The sequence below is a fragment of the Oryctolagus cuniculus genome, chromosome 7 (genome assembly GCF_051225735.1).
Source record: "Oryctolagus cuniculus isolate XC-2025 breed Fujian yellow rabbit chromosome 7, ASM5122573v1, whole genome shotgun sequence".
Taxonomy (NCBI): Eukaryota; Metazoa; Chordata; class Mammalia; order Lagomorpha; family Leporidae; genus Oryctolagus; species Oryctolagus cuniculus.
This window is the reverse complement of record NC_142873.1, coordinates 78,011,336-78,023,911: the sequence shown is the minus strand read 5'-3', so window position 1 is coordinate 78,023,911 and position 12,576 is coordinate 78,011,336.

The following is a 12,576-nucleotide window of genomic DNA, read 5'->3' as shown; positions in this document are numbered from 1 at the left end:
TTTTACCCATTTTCTTCACCATTGCTTGCAGATGCTTCTTAGTTTGGTATAATCCCATTTTTCCAGTTTTGCTTTTGTTATCTGTGCTTTTGGGGTTGTATCCAAAAAAACAATGTGGATACTAATTTCTTGAAGTGTTTCCCCTATGCTTTCTTCTAGTATTTTCAAAGTTTCAGATCTTAACAATTAGCTCTTTGATCCATTTTGAGTTGACTTTTGTATGGGCTGTGTGGGGTGGGGAGTCAAGTTGCAGTCTTCTGCATATGGATATCGAATTTTCACAAGACTATTTATTGAAGAGATTATTCTTTCTCCACTTGTTACTTTGTCTGGAATCAATTGGCTGTGCATACATTTCTGGGAGCTCCATTCTGTTCCATTGGTCTGTGTGGCATGCTGTTTTGATTACAATAGCTCCATCGTATGTCTTGAAATCAAGTATTGGGATAGTTCTGGCTTTGTTATTTTTTAACAGGATTTCTTTGGTTATGTTTAGAGTCTTCTGCATCCTTAGGAATTTTAGGGTTGCTTATTGTACTAAATCTGTACACTGTTTTGGGTTGTGTGGACATTTGAATAATATTACTTTTTCTATCTCATGAACATGTGGTCTTTCTATTTTGTTATTTCCCCTTCAATTTCTTGCTTTAGTGTTTTATCATTTTCATTGTAGAGGTTGATTCTAATATTTAGACTCACAATTTCCCAATGAAAATTTTAAGATGGGATAATATGAATATAGGGATTAAGAACACAAGCTTTAGACCTAGAGTAACATGGATGTAATGTGTTCACTGTTTCTTAAAGTTCTAGACATTTGTATCTTCACAGAAAAGCAATACCTGCTCTATCAAATGCCCCTCCCAACGGTGCGGTTTTCACAGAAGCTGCACTGCTTTAGGCAATGACTCCTTTGGCCCTGGGCCCTCTTGGTTTCCTACCTTGGCCTGGTTACCAGGACCCTCACTGTCTGTTTTGCCACTGATTCAGAAATAACAGAGCTATTTTTTGAACTTTTACTATGTGCCAGGAATTTTGCTAAGCATTTCAACGCATAATCTTATTTAGTGATGACAACCACAATGTCTTCCCAGTGCAGTGGTTTTTCTTATCCTTGCTTTTCACACACGGAGACAGGGGTTTAGACAGGGGTTTAGATGTGTTTGGTGAAATCACACAGCTCAGACACAGTAGGGCAGGTTCCTTCAAAGCCCCTTTCCACAGCTGCAGGACACAGAAGCCAAAACCCTTTTCCTAGCTCAGGGCATGTCCTGCAGGGCCTCTGGTCTCCTGTTCCACAGATGGGTAGGGGCAGGGGTTTGGTCAGTGTCTTTAACGCCCCTGTGTTTGGTTGGTATGGATTTTGTGGATCTTGTCCAATCCTGGGTAGCTATCACTACTATTTTTAGTTTGGCCCAGATGTTTGCAGGGGTGTGGACAGCAGTTAAGCAGACACCACATCGTCTCATATCGGTGTACCTGGGTTTGATTCTTGGCTCCAGTTCCTGACTCCAACTTCCTGCTAATGTGCACTCTAGGAGGCAGCAGGTCGTGGTTCAAGTAGGTGGGTTCCTGCAATCCACATAGGAGACCAGACTGAGTTCCTGACTTCCATCTTTGGCTGCCTCAGCCCTGGTCATTGTGGGCATTTGGGGAGTCCAACCAGTGGATGGGACATTTCTCTCTCTCATCTTGCCTCTCAAATAAAAAAATATTAAAAAAAAAAAAAAAGATTTACCACAGTGCCATAGCCTGTTATGATAGCCTTTGGGAGTTTCAATCTGACATTTCTCTTTTTCAAAATGGACATGATCTAATCTAATCTTATCTGGCGGTGGTTTGGGGTTTTTTTGTTTGTTTCCCCTACTACACTCATAGATGTCATTTCTAGATACTTGTTGCTTTGTCACTTCTCTATGGTATTGCAACATTTTTTTCAATGAACCTTGATTAATTTTTATTTTGCTTAATCTTTTGGTTGCTTCTCTTATTTTTGGTGAAGTATACTGGGGACAGATCTGCTGGGCTATTATGCTGCCTACTGTACCTGAAGCAGTGAGTTGTGAAATCAGTTCAGTGGGTGGTCCTGAGCACTTTTAAAAGAGACTAGAATAGAAAATATCAAAGTGTATCACACACAATAAAGATTAATGTAGTATGTGAACTTTTGTTTTAATTGTGTGTATATGTGTTACAATATAAAATATATATCTTATTGTTAATGGTAGTCATACAAATTTGAGAATGGCTATCCTAAGGGATTTTTTTTCTTTGGGATATCCTACATTTCATCCCAAAATATTATCATTTTTTCATTCTTCCTTCTGTAACTCAACTAAACCACAAATCATGACACTTACTGGATTTCACAGTTGAGTCGATTATCTAAATTCCCTGGAAAAAAAAAAGTTTATAAGTGTCTTACATCTATGTGTAAAGCAGCCATTAACTGGTCTGCACCTATCTTTACATTGCTTCTGCTGCCTAGCTTCCTCTTTCTCCTGGTTAGAAATTGTTTTAAAAGAGCATCTCAAATCAGATAGAAAAATCATTGACCAACTTACATGTAATGCTCAGAGCATTTCTTACTCTAAAGATAGTGCATTAAATTTGTCCTGGCAGATATTCCCCCACCACAAATTCCATGTTGTTGGGAGAGGGAACTGTGATTTGTTATATAATAACGATACTGTACTGTATATCAGGGCTGCTTTAAGTTATTTATTAACTCCTTTACTCCTATCTGGTCTTTCCGGATGCTGGGAAACTCAGAGCCTAAGTTGTGGTTCACCTTTTAAAAGTGAGACTGCTGGCCGGCACCGCGGCTCACTAGGCTAATCCTCTGCCTTGCGGCGCGGCGCCGGCACACCGGGTTCTAGTCCCGGTCGGGGCGCCGGATTCTGTCCCAGTTGCCCCTCTTCCAGGCCAGCTCTCTGCTGTGGCCAGGAAGTGCAGTGGAGGATGGCCCAAGTCCTTGGGCCCTGCACCCCATGGGAGACCAGGAGAAGTACCTGGCTCCTGCCATCGGATCAGCACAGTGCGCCAGCCGCAGGTGGCCATTGGAGGGTGAACCAATGGCAAAGGAAGACCTTTCTCTCTGTCTCTCTCTCTCACTGTCCACTCTGCCTGTCAAAAAAAAAAAAAAAAAAAAAGTGAAAATGCCTTGTATTATGTATAACATGGCTAACCTGACACAGCCCTGTTCCCAGTAACCCTATCTTTCTCGTATGTTTTCTTCCCTTATTTTTTTTCTAATCTATTACATTATGGCTCCTCAGTGAGCCACATCTCCCACTTGCACGGTATCTGGACCGGGCCTGTGACATGCCTCACCCAGCAGTCTCTAGCAAAAGTGACACTGCCAGTTTTAGGCCTCAGTTTTAAGGAGCCTTAGAGGCTTCCTCTTTTGGGAGCTCTGAGCCACCATGTGATAAGCCTGGCTAAACTGCTGCAGTGACACTGTGGAAAGAGACACATAAAAAGGCCGTGAAAAGAGGAGGAGCCCTGAAACTACACAGGGAGAGAAAACCCAGCTCAGCTATTGCTGTGTCTCAGCTGAGCCCAGCCTAGCTTCTGGCATCATGAGCAAATGAATGAGTTAACTAATCAAGTAAAGAGGGAGTAACTGGATGGCCCAGAACACGCCAGCCAGGCCCTTCCTCTTGCTTTAGGGTAGTGTTTCTCAAAATCTAGCCTACAGACCGCCTGTACTAGAATGACCTCAAGTGTGTATTTGAAAGGCAAATGTTCAGCCTAACCCACAATCTCTCGGGAAAGGCAGGGGGATCAACATCTAATTAATGAGACTGATGTGGGTAACAAGGAGCCGAGAATTGCAGCACCTGTGCTGCCGTCCCATGTGCCCCACTGAAAAATCCCACCCCCTTCAGTTCAGACTGCAGCAGCTGTACTGCTTAAGAACGGGAGCCGGCTGGAAATATCTAACACAGCTCCCTTCTGCACCCCTACAATGACCTTTAGTTCATTATAATACTATTATAATAAAATTGCTTTGGCCAACACTCCCACTCCCAGCATGCACCTGATGCCATGACACTTCTGAGACTTCCAAAAAAGGGCAAGGAAATGGTTGGTACTCAGTCCTGGCCCAAATTCTGCCTTCCTGGAGTATTCAATTAAGCGTAGCTCTAGACACCCATTCCCTATGCCCAAATAAAAGGACAACCCAGACCTTTTAATGGCAGCTCTCTCTCTCTCTCTGTTAGGCTTGCCTGCATTTTTCCTTGAGTGTATATTTTCACTTTAAATAAACCTTCCTTCTCTGCTGACCTTTGAGTATTTGCTTGAATTCCTTCTTGTGTCGAGACAAGAACCTGGACCCAACCTAAGCAGGAACCACCCCACAAGAATTCCTCAATTGATTTGTAGGCAGAATAGTTGAAGAGCCAGCTTCAAGGCCTTCTCCAGACCGTTCTCCTTACTGTTCGATGCTTACACTCCTTTTTGACAATCTACTGCTCTGGTCCCAGGAGTTTGATCCTGCTGTCACTCAAACACTGGTTCAGATTTCTAAGTCAAGTGATTTCTCATGTTGGTGTTTTTCCTCTCACCTACTCTAGGCTCTTCCACCCAGCTGGTTCACTCCAGATCCCCTGAGTCTTCAGGCTCCCTCTGCTGCTGAGGTTCTTCTCACGTCACAGCTGGAGAAACTCATGCTTTAAAGACCTGAAATCCCTGGCTGTGCAAACTGGTTCAGGCGCTCACCTTATTTCTCACATGAGCCACATCAGCTCTCCTGATTCATTCTTTTTAAAAAGTCATGATGAGAACTCTGAAAACTTTATATACTTAAGTATAAGGACAGAACAGTATCTGTTGACTTTATCAGTTAGGAGATCATTGGTGAACTCAAGGAGATCAACTTCAGCATAGTGGTCAGGGAAACAGCCAGATTTTACAATAAGCTGAAGAAAGAATAGAAGCTGAAGGTTAGGGATGGTTTTAATCAAGGTGGGAAAGAGTGAGCGAACTTGCAAGTGGCAGAGAAGGAACAGTAAGGGAGGAAAAGTTGGTAACAAAATAATGTGTGTTGAGAAGGTAGGATAAATAGGATAAGCTGGAAGGGAGAACTATTTGTAAAAATAAGATCTCAGAGAAAGAGGGAAGATGTTCCAGTTTTCTGTTGCTGCACCACAAAGGATCCCAAACTTAACTGTTATCTCAGGATTTGGGGGATCAGGGACTTGGGCAGGCTCACCTGGGCAAAATTCTTCTTCCCCACATGATATCAAATGTGGTTATTTGCCAGGTTTTCCGGTAGATGGTTAATCTACAAGATTGCGCATGTCATTCACATGTCTGATGTCTTGGCAGGTGTTGCTGGAAGGAAGGGCTAAGCTGGGAATATCAACCAGAGAATCTCAGGTAGCCTTTCCATGATGGTTCAGATTCTCAGGGGCGATGTTCCAAATGTCCTGGGCAGAAACGGTCAGACTGCTTATGACAAGTTACTGACCTTAGGGACGGGGAATTAGATCCTACCTGTTGATAAGAGGAGTGTCAAAGAACTGATAGCAGTTTTTAACAATCTACAGAAGTGGGTGGGGTTGGGTAAGATCAGAGAACATATATATAGAAGACTTGCTGTGGAGATGGGCATTATGGCACAGTGGCTAAGGCACTGCTAGGGACATGAGCATCCCATATTGGGGTGCTAGTTGGCGTCTGGGCTACTGTGCTTCTGATCCAGCTTCCTGCCACTGCATCCTGGGAGGCAGTAGATAATGGCTCAAGTCGTTGGGCCCCTGCCACTCATATGGGAGACTCAGATGGAGTTCTGGGCTCCTGGCTTTGGCCTGGCCCAGCTCTGACTGTTGAGGGACATATGGGGAGTAAACCAGCAATGGAAGATCTCTGTCTCCCTCTTTGTTGCTCTGCCTTGCAAGTAGATGGAAATAAATAAAAATAAACATTCAAAAAGACTAGCTGTAGAAATGAAGAGAGACCACCTCTACTGAATTTTTTTTTTTTTTTTTTTTTTTTTTTTTGGACAGGCAGAGTTAGACAGTGAGAGAGACAGAGAGAAAGGTCTTCCTTCCGTTGGTTCACCCCCCAAATGGCCACTACGCGGGCGAGATGCGCCAATCTGAAGCCAGAAGCCAGGTGATTCCTCCTGGTCTCCCATGCGGGTGCAGGGCCCAAGCACTTGGGCCATCCTCCACTGCCTTCCCGGGCCACAGCAGAGAGCTGGCCTGGAAGAGGAGCAACTGGGACAAAACCGGCGCCCCAACCGGGGCTAGAACCTGGAGTGCCGGCGCCGCAGGCGGAGGATTAGTGAGCCACGGTGCCAGCCTCTACTGAATTTTTTTTTAAAGATTTATTTATTGATTTAACAGGCCGGCGCCGCGGCTCACTAGGCTAATCCTCTGCTTTGCGGCGCCAGCACACAGGGTTCTAGTCCCGGTCGGGGCGCCGCATTCTGTCCCAGTTGCCTCTCTTCCAGGCCAGCTCTCTGGTGTGGCCCAGGTGTGCAGTGGAGGATGGCCCAAGTGCTTGGGCCCTGCACCCACATGGGAGACCAGGATAAGTACCTGGCTCCTGCCATCGGATCAGCGCGGTGCGCCGGCTGCAGCGCGCCGGCTGCGGCGGCCATTGGAGGGTGAACCAACGGCAAAGGAAGACCTTTCTCTCTATCTCTCTTTCTCACTGTCCACTCTGCCTGTCAAAAAAAAAAAAGATTTATTTATTGATTTGAAAGTCCAAGCTATATATATATAGAGAGAGATCTTCTACCCTCTGATTCACTCCCCAGATGGCCACAATGGCCAGCGCTGGGCCAAGCCAAATCCAGGAGCCAGGAGCTTCATCCAGGTCTCCCATATGGGTGACAGGGGCCCAAGGACTTCGCAGTTCATATGTAGACAGCTAGATCAGAAATGAAGCACCCAGGACACAAACTGGCGCCTATGTGGGAAGCCAATGTCACCAGCAGCAGTTTAACCTGCTACACCACAATGCCAGCCTCCCCACCCCCCCAGCTGTTTTTTCCTACTGAACTTTTGAAAGGTGGACTATGTGGAGCTCTCAGCTCCTCTCTCTACAGTCTCCCAGGTGATCTAGTCCCATTATGTGTGATGTGTTTTGAGTTTATGTTTCTGGACTCAACATCTTGCCTGAGCTGCATGCAGTCTTATACACCTAATTGCCTAATCAATATGTCTACTAGGTGACTAACAAGCATCTCAGATTTGTCAGACCAAGCAACTGAATTTCTGTCCCATCCCAAGGGTGCCTCAGTCCTGGCTTTCCCCATCCTAATAAATGATTCAAACAGACACTCAGTTGCTCAGGACACACACCTGGGAGCCCTGGTTGGCTCTTCTCTCTCCCTCACACAGCACACTCAGTGCTTCAGTAAGTATCTAGATCCCATTGACTCCAACTTCCAAAACACATCCTGGACCTAACCATTTCTCTCCATCTTAATTCTTGCTCACCTGAGTCAATGACATTGGCATTGTTGCCTCTCACTGGTCTTCTTACTGCACTTTTCTTTTTTCTTTTTTTTGAGAGGCAGAAGAATATTTCTCTCTCTCTCTCCCTCCCTCCCAGACAGCTGAGAGTAAAGACTATTGTAGCATTTCTTTTTTTAATGTCTACATTAGTTTTATTTATTTGAAAGGCAAGATGATAGAGAGAGAAAGAGAGAGAGAGAGATCAGTCTTCCATCCACTGGTTCATTCCTCAAATGCCTGCAACAGCCAAAGCTAAAAACCACAGCAAAATCAGGAGCCATGATCTCCATCTGAGTCTACCTTGTGAGTGGCAAAGACCCAAGGATTTGATCATCATCTGCTGCCACCCAGGATGTGCATTAACAGGAAGCAGGACTGGAAGTAGGGTACCTGGGACCCTAATTGGGCACTCCGATGTGGGATGCAGGAACCCCGAGCTGTGTCCTTACCACAGTGCCTGCTCCTTCCTCCCGCTCACTAAAGAATCAACTCCATCAGGCTCTCATAACACAGAAAACCCAGGAAAACACAAATGTCAATGCTTTCTATCCTCACATGCTTTATTATAGCCTTAGCAAGTCCATCGTACATTCATATCCACATTTCTATCTCTTTCCCAGTGGTAAAATCTGTATGTTTTTCAGCAATTAAGTTGAAACATTTTTTGTGTATGTGTTGATCATTTTTTACCTTTGTACAAAATATTCTACTTGATATCTAATGCATTTGGCACAAAATTTATTTCCTTACTCAATTTTTAATGGTCTTTTAAAAAAAGATTTATTTATTTATTTGAGAGGTAGATTTACAGAGAGAGAGAGAAAGAGAGACAGAGAGAAGGTCTTCCATCCAGTGGTACACTCTCTAAATGGTTTCAAGGGCCAGAGCTGAACTGATCTAAAGCCAGGAGCATCTTCCAGGTCTCCCACGTGGGTGCAAGGGCCCAAGGACTTGGGCCATCTTCTACTGCTTTCCCAGGCCATAGCAGAGAGCTGGATGGGAAGAGGAGCAGCCAGTACATGAACCAGTGCCCACATGGGATGCTAACGCTGCAGGCAGAGGCTTAGCCTATTATGCCACAGTGCCAGCCCCATGTGGTTTTTTTCTTAAAATGAATTTTATAACCGTTTTTGATTAGTTGTCTTCTATGGCCTCACATATACCACTCCTCCAGAATGTTGCTGTGAACTAGACACATTTAAGAAGATGATGAAAAGAGTAATTAAACAAATAAGTACTTCGGACAAGTGAAAGCCTGGTTAAATTATTTTTCTTAGAGAAATGTACATACGTATACACATAACAAAGCAGCTTTTGGAAGCCAGATCAACTTGCTGGACATGCTGAACCAGTTCTAGCCTGTTCCCAAAGTTGAAGGCAACATGTGTGATTCATTCCCAGGACATATCAGAGAACTGAGTGTGTTTCTACATGATATAGCATGTCAATAATGTCATGAGGGCCTTGACATTCTTTTTGTGAAAACCAGCATGCTGTTTACTAGTGTGGCTAAAGAACCAGGATAGAAGTGGATATGCAACCATAATTGATCAGCAGCCAGGTGAACTCTGTAGGGTCTTGCATTTAGCCCAGAAAGAGGCTTTTAAGAATCAGTCTCTCACCAGGAGCTCTAAGAAATGAAACATAGCTCAAACCTCTTTCAGTCTGTGCCTGATCTGGAATCTTGATTAGAGAACCTATTTTTAGAGTTGTCCACATTTGGTCAACCACATGTGTGGGACGAAAGAACACAGCATGGCTCTGAATGTGTGTCTATAATTGTTCTGTCCTGGTTTTTTGTTTTTTAGGTTTTTTTTTTTTAAGGATTCATTTCTAAAGGCAGAGCAATAGAGAGAGAAGGGGAGACAGAGAGAGAGAGAGAGAGAGAGAGAGAGAGAGAGAGAGAGAGATTGATTTTCTACCTGCTGGTTCGCTCCATAAATGGCTACAACAGCTTGAATTTGGCCAGGTTGAGGCCAGGAGCCAGAAATTCCACGCGGGGTCTCCCACATGAGTGGCACTGTCTTCCACTGCCTTCCCAGGATGCATTGGCAGGGAACTGGATTGGAAGCAGAGAAGCCAGGACTCAAACTGGCACTCTGACAATGTGGGATGCTGGCATCACAAGTGACAGCTTTGGTTCTAGTCCTGACTGCTCCACTTCCCATCCAGCTCTCTGCTATGGCCTGGGAAAGCAGTAGAAGATGGCCCAAGTCCTTGGGCCCCTGTACCCACATGGGAGACCCAGAAGAAGCTCCTGGCTCCTGGATTTGGATTGGTACAGCTCGGGCTGTTGTGGCCCATTGGGGTGTGAACCATCGGATGGAAGACTTCTCTCTCTCCCTGCCTCTCTTCTCTCTGTGTAACTCTTTCAAATAAATAAATCTTTAAAAATAAATACAAGTGGCAGCTTAACCCACTGTGCCACAACAGCGGCCCCTGTTCTCTGCTTTGAGCAGTAGTCGAGGGCTGGAAGTTTTCCTTATCTATTTCCTGTCTCCTGACAGATCTGGAGGTAAGTAACTCCCACACTGAATATTGATTTAATAAATCTTTAAGTCTCCCAAAGCCCTCCAGCTTGCACTGAGCTGCAGCAGTGGCGACCCCAACCCACCAGTCATACCTTCCCTTCCCCAGGCTGTGTGTGAGGCTTTTAAGTATGTGGGTGACAGTGCTAGGGTAGCTGCCTAGAAGTTCCCACTCTAGCTTCTTTCTTCCAGATTTATTTATTTATTTTAAAGGCAGAGTTACAGAGAAAGAGGGAGAGACAGAGAGGTCTTCTATTTTCTGGTTCACTCCCCAAATGGCCACAACAGCTGGGGCTGGGCCAGACTGAACCCAGGAGCCTAGAACTCCATCTGGGCCTCTCACGTAGGGTGCAAGGGCCTAGGCAGTTGGGCCATCTTCCACTGCTTCCCCAGATACATTAGCAGAGAGCTGGATCGGAAATGGAGCAGCCAGGACTTGAACTGGCACCAATACAGGATGCCAGCACTGCAGGCAGCGGCTTTACCTGCTACGCCACAGCACCTGCCCCCACTATTTCCTTCATAAAGACAAGCAAGTGGCCCCAAGGCCCTGGGCACTGTCCTCTTGCTCTCCAGGATCAGCCTCCTGCCAAATCTGGGCCAGGCCTCTCCACTCATTCCCTCTTTCTCCTGCTGGGGCTCTCCTCCAGACTAATGGGGTTGGGGTAGAGAGGGATTCCTGCCTGCTTCCTTCCGGTGCGTGCTACAGCTCTCTTAGTTGTCAGCTAGCCAGAAGGCTGGCTCAATTTCAGCTTCCACAAGGCTTCCTTTTTCTTTCAGCTTTGTTGTTAAGGACTTAGAAGATGTTTTGTCAGAGACCAGGCCAGAGACATTCACCTACATCATAACAAGCGCTTCCTCCTGTGCAGACAGCCGGGCTCCGGAGACGAGCCACACCTCCCAGGTACCCTAGCCAGGCAGTCTCACCCACTCTTCTTCCCCTTTCTTCTTGTTTGGTTTGAGAATTTTAATCATGATGTTCTAGAGGGTTGACTACCAGTTCCAAATTCTGTGTCTTTGTCTCCAGGAGGTTTTGAGACACTCATGTAGGTAGGGCTCTCTTATCTCAGACTTTCCAAAGTGAACTGTGGGTTATATACATCTGTCTTCTCTCCTACTTGAGGAAGGTGGGCCCTGTCCACACAGCATCTCTAACACTTTCCCAAGCTTGGTCGAATGCTCAGGGAGTTACACGTGAGCCTCTGCAGTATTCTGCACAACAATTTGGCACCAGCCTCTTCTTTCCACTAGTTTCAACTCATTCCAGTTCTTCCACCATCCAACCAACTCCTACACACCCATAATTACAAAGCTCTGGGATATTAAAAGCAGCCAGCACTACCACCCTGCACAAAAAAAAAAAAAAAGTCTGGGGCCCTCAGATTTCAACAACAGCAAAAGTGGGGAAAATGTATGTATAGGAAGCAGAATAAACAAGACTTTGAAGTTAACATTCACAAATACTTCTTCATTGCCTACTTACTGAAATCAAAACAGAATTTTAGAGTTTGCCAGCATAATCCAAGCTCCCATTATCTCTTGCCTGGATTCCTAAACAGTTTTCCCACTTTTCCTCTTCCCCACTTCCAACACGTTCTCCACACAATGTCCTTTAAAAACCATGTCATGTCGCTCCCTTGTTTAACTCTTTTGGATGGCTATCCATTTGACACAGAAGAGAATCCAAACTCTAAACTTTGGCCTCCAAGGCCCTGATCTGCCTACTTCTCCCGACTTCCCTCAAGCACCCTCCACCCCCCATCCTCTGCTAACTCTGCTGTAGAAGCCCCTGGGAGTGGCTAGGATATGACAAGCTCTTTCCCGAGTTAGGACCTGCATCCGTGCTGTTCCATGCCTGGAAAGGCTGTTGTCCTGGCTCAGGCTGTGTTTTCCTCCTTCGCATTCTCCAGGTTGTAGATTGAATGTCACCTTCCCGGACGGGCCTTTCCTGACCATCCTTTCATGGTCATAATTATTATATCACTATATATATAGATTCACCTTACCACTATCATACTGCTACTTCTACAGTAATAATTAATAAGAACAATAAGAAGAGTAGTAGGTCACCCCTATCATTCACTGCCATCCTATGGTTAGTGGCATTCCCTTTATTTGTTAGTTTGTTTTCTGTCTCCTCAGCTTGAGTGCCAGCTCTCAGAAGGCATCAGCACCATGCTGGTCTTGCTCACTGTTGGGTCAGTGTCTCCTGGCATGGTGCCTGGCACATGTTAAGCAATGAGTAAACATTTGTTGAAGGAGTAGAGTCTTAGAGTTAGAAAGTAACTTAGAAGTCACACAATCCATCCTGCCCCTTGCTCCAAGGGCTTCATTCTCAGAGCTCATGAGGCCAAGGCCAAAGCTCCTTGGATAGTGGTGTTTATCCTCGTGGAGACCAAAAAAAGAACCATGGGGAGGAGGTTTCTCTTTCCTTAAATGTTTTTGGCTTCCTTGTTCTGACATCAGCTCTGTTTTTTACCACGTAGACAAACAGTCATGAGTCACTTATTGTTAGCTAAGCAGCCAGTCATGCCTGTGGCCACTCCTTTGTCAGGAGAGGTTATAGTTGAGTG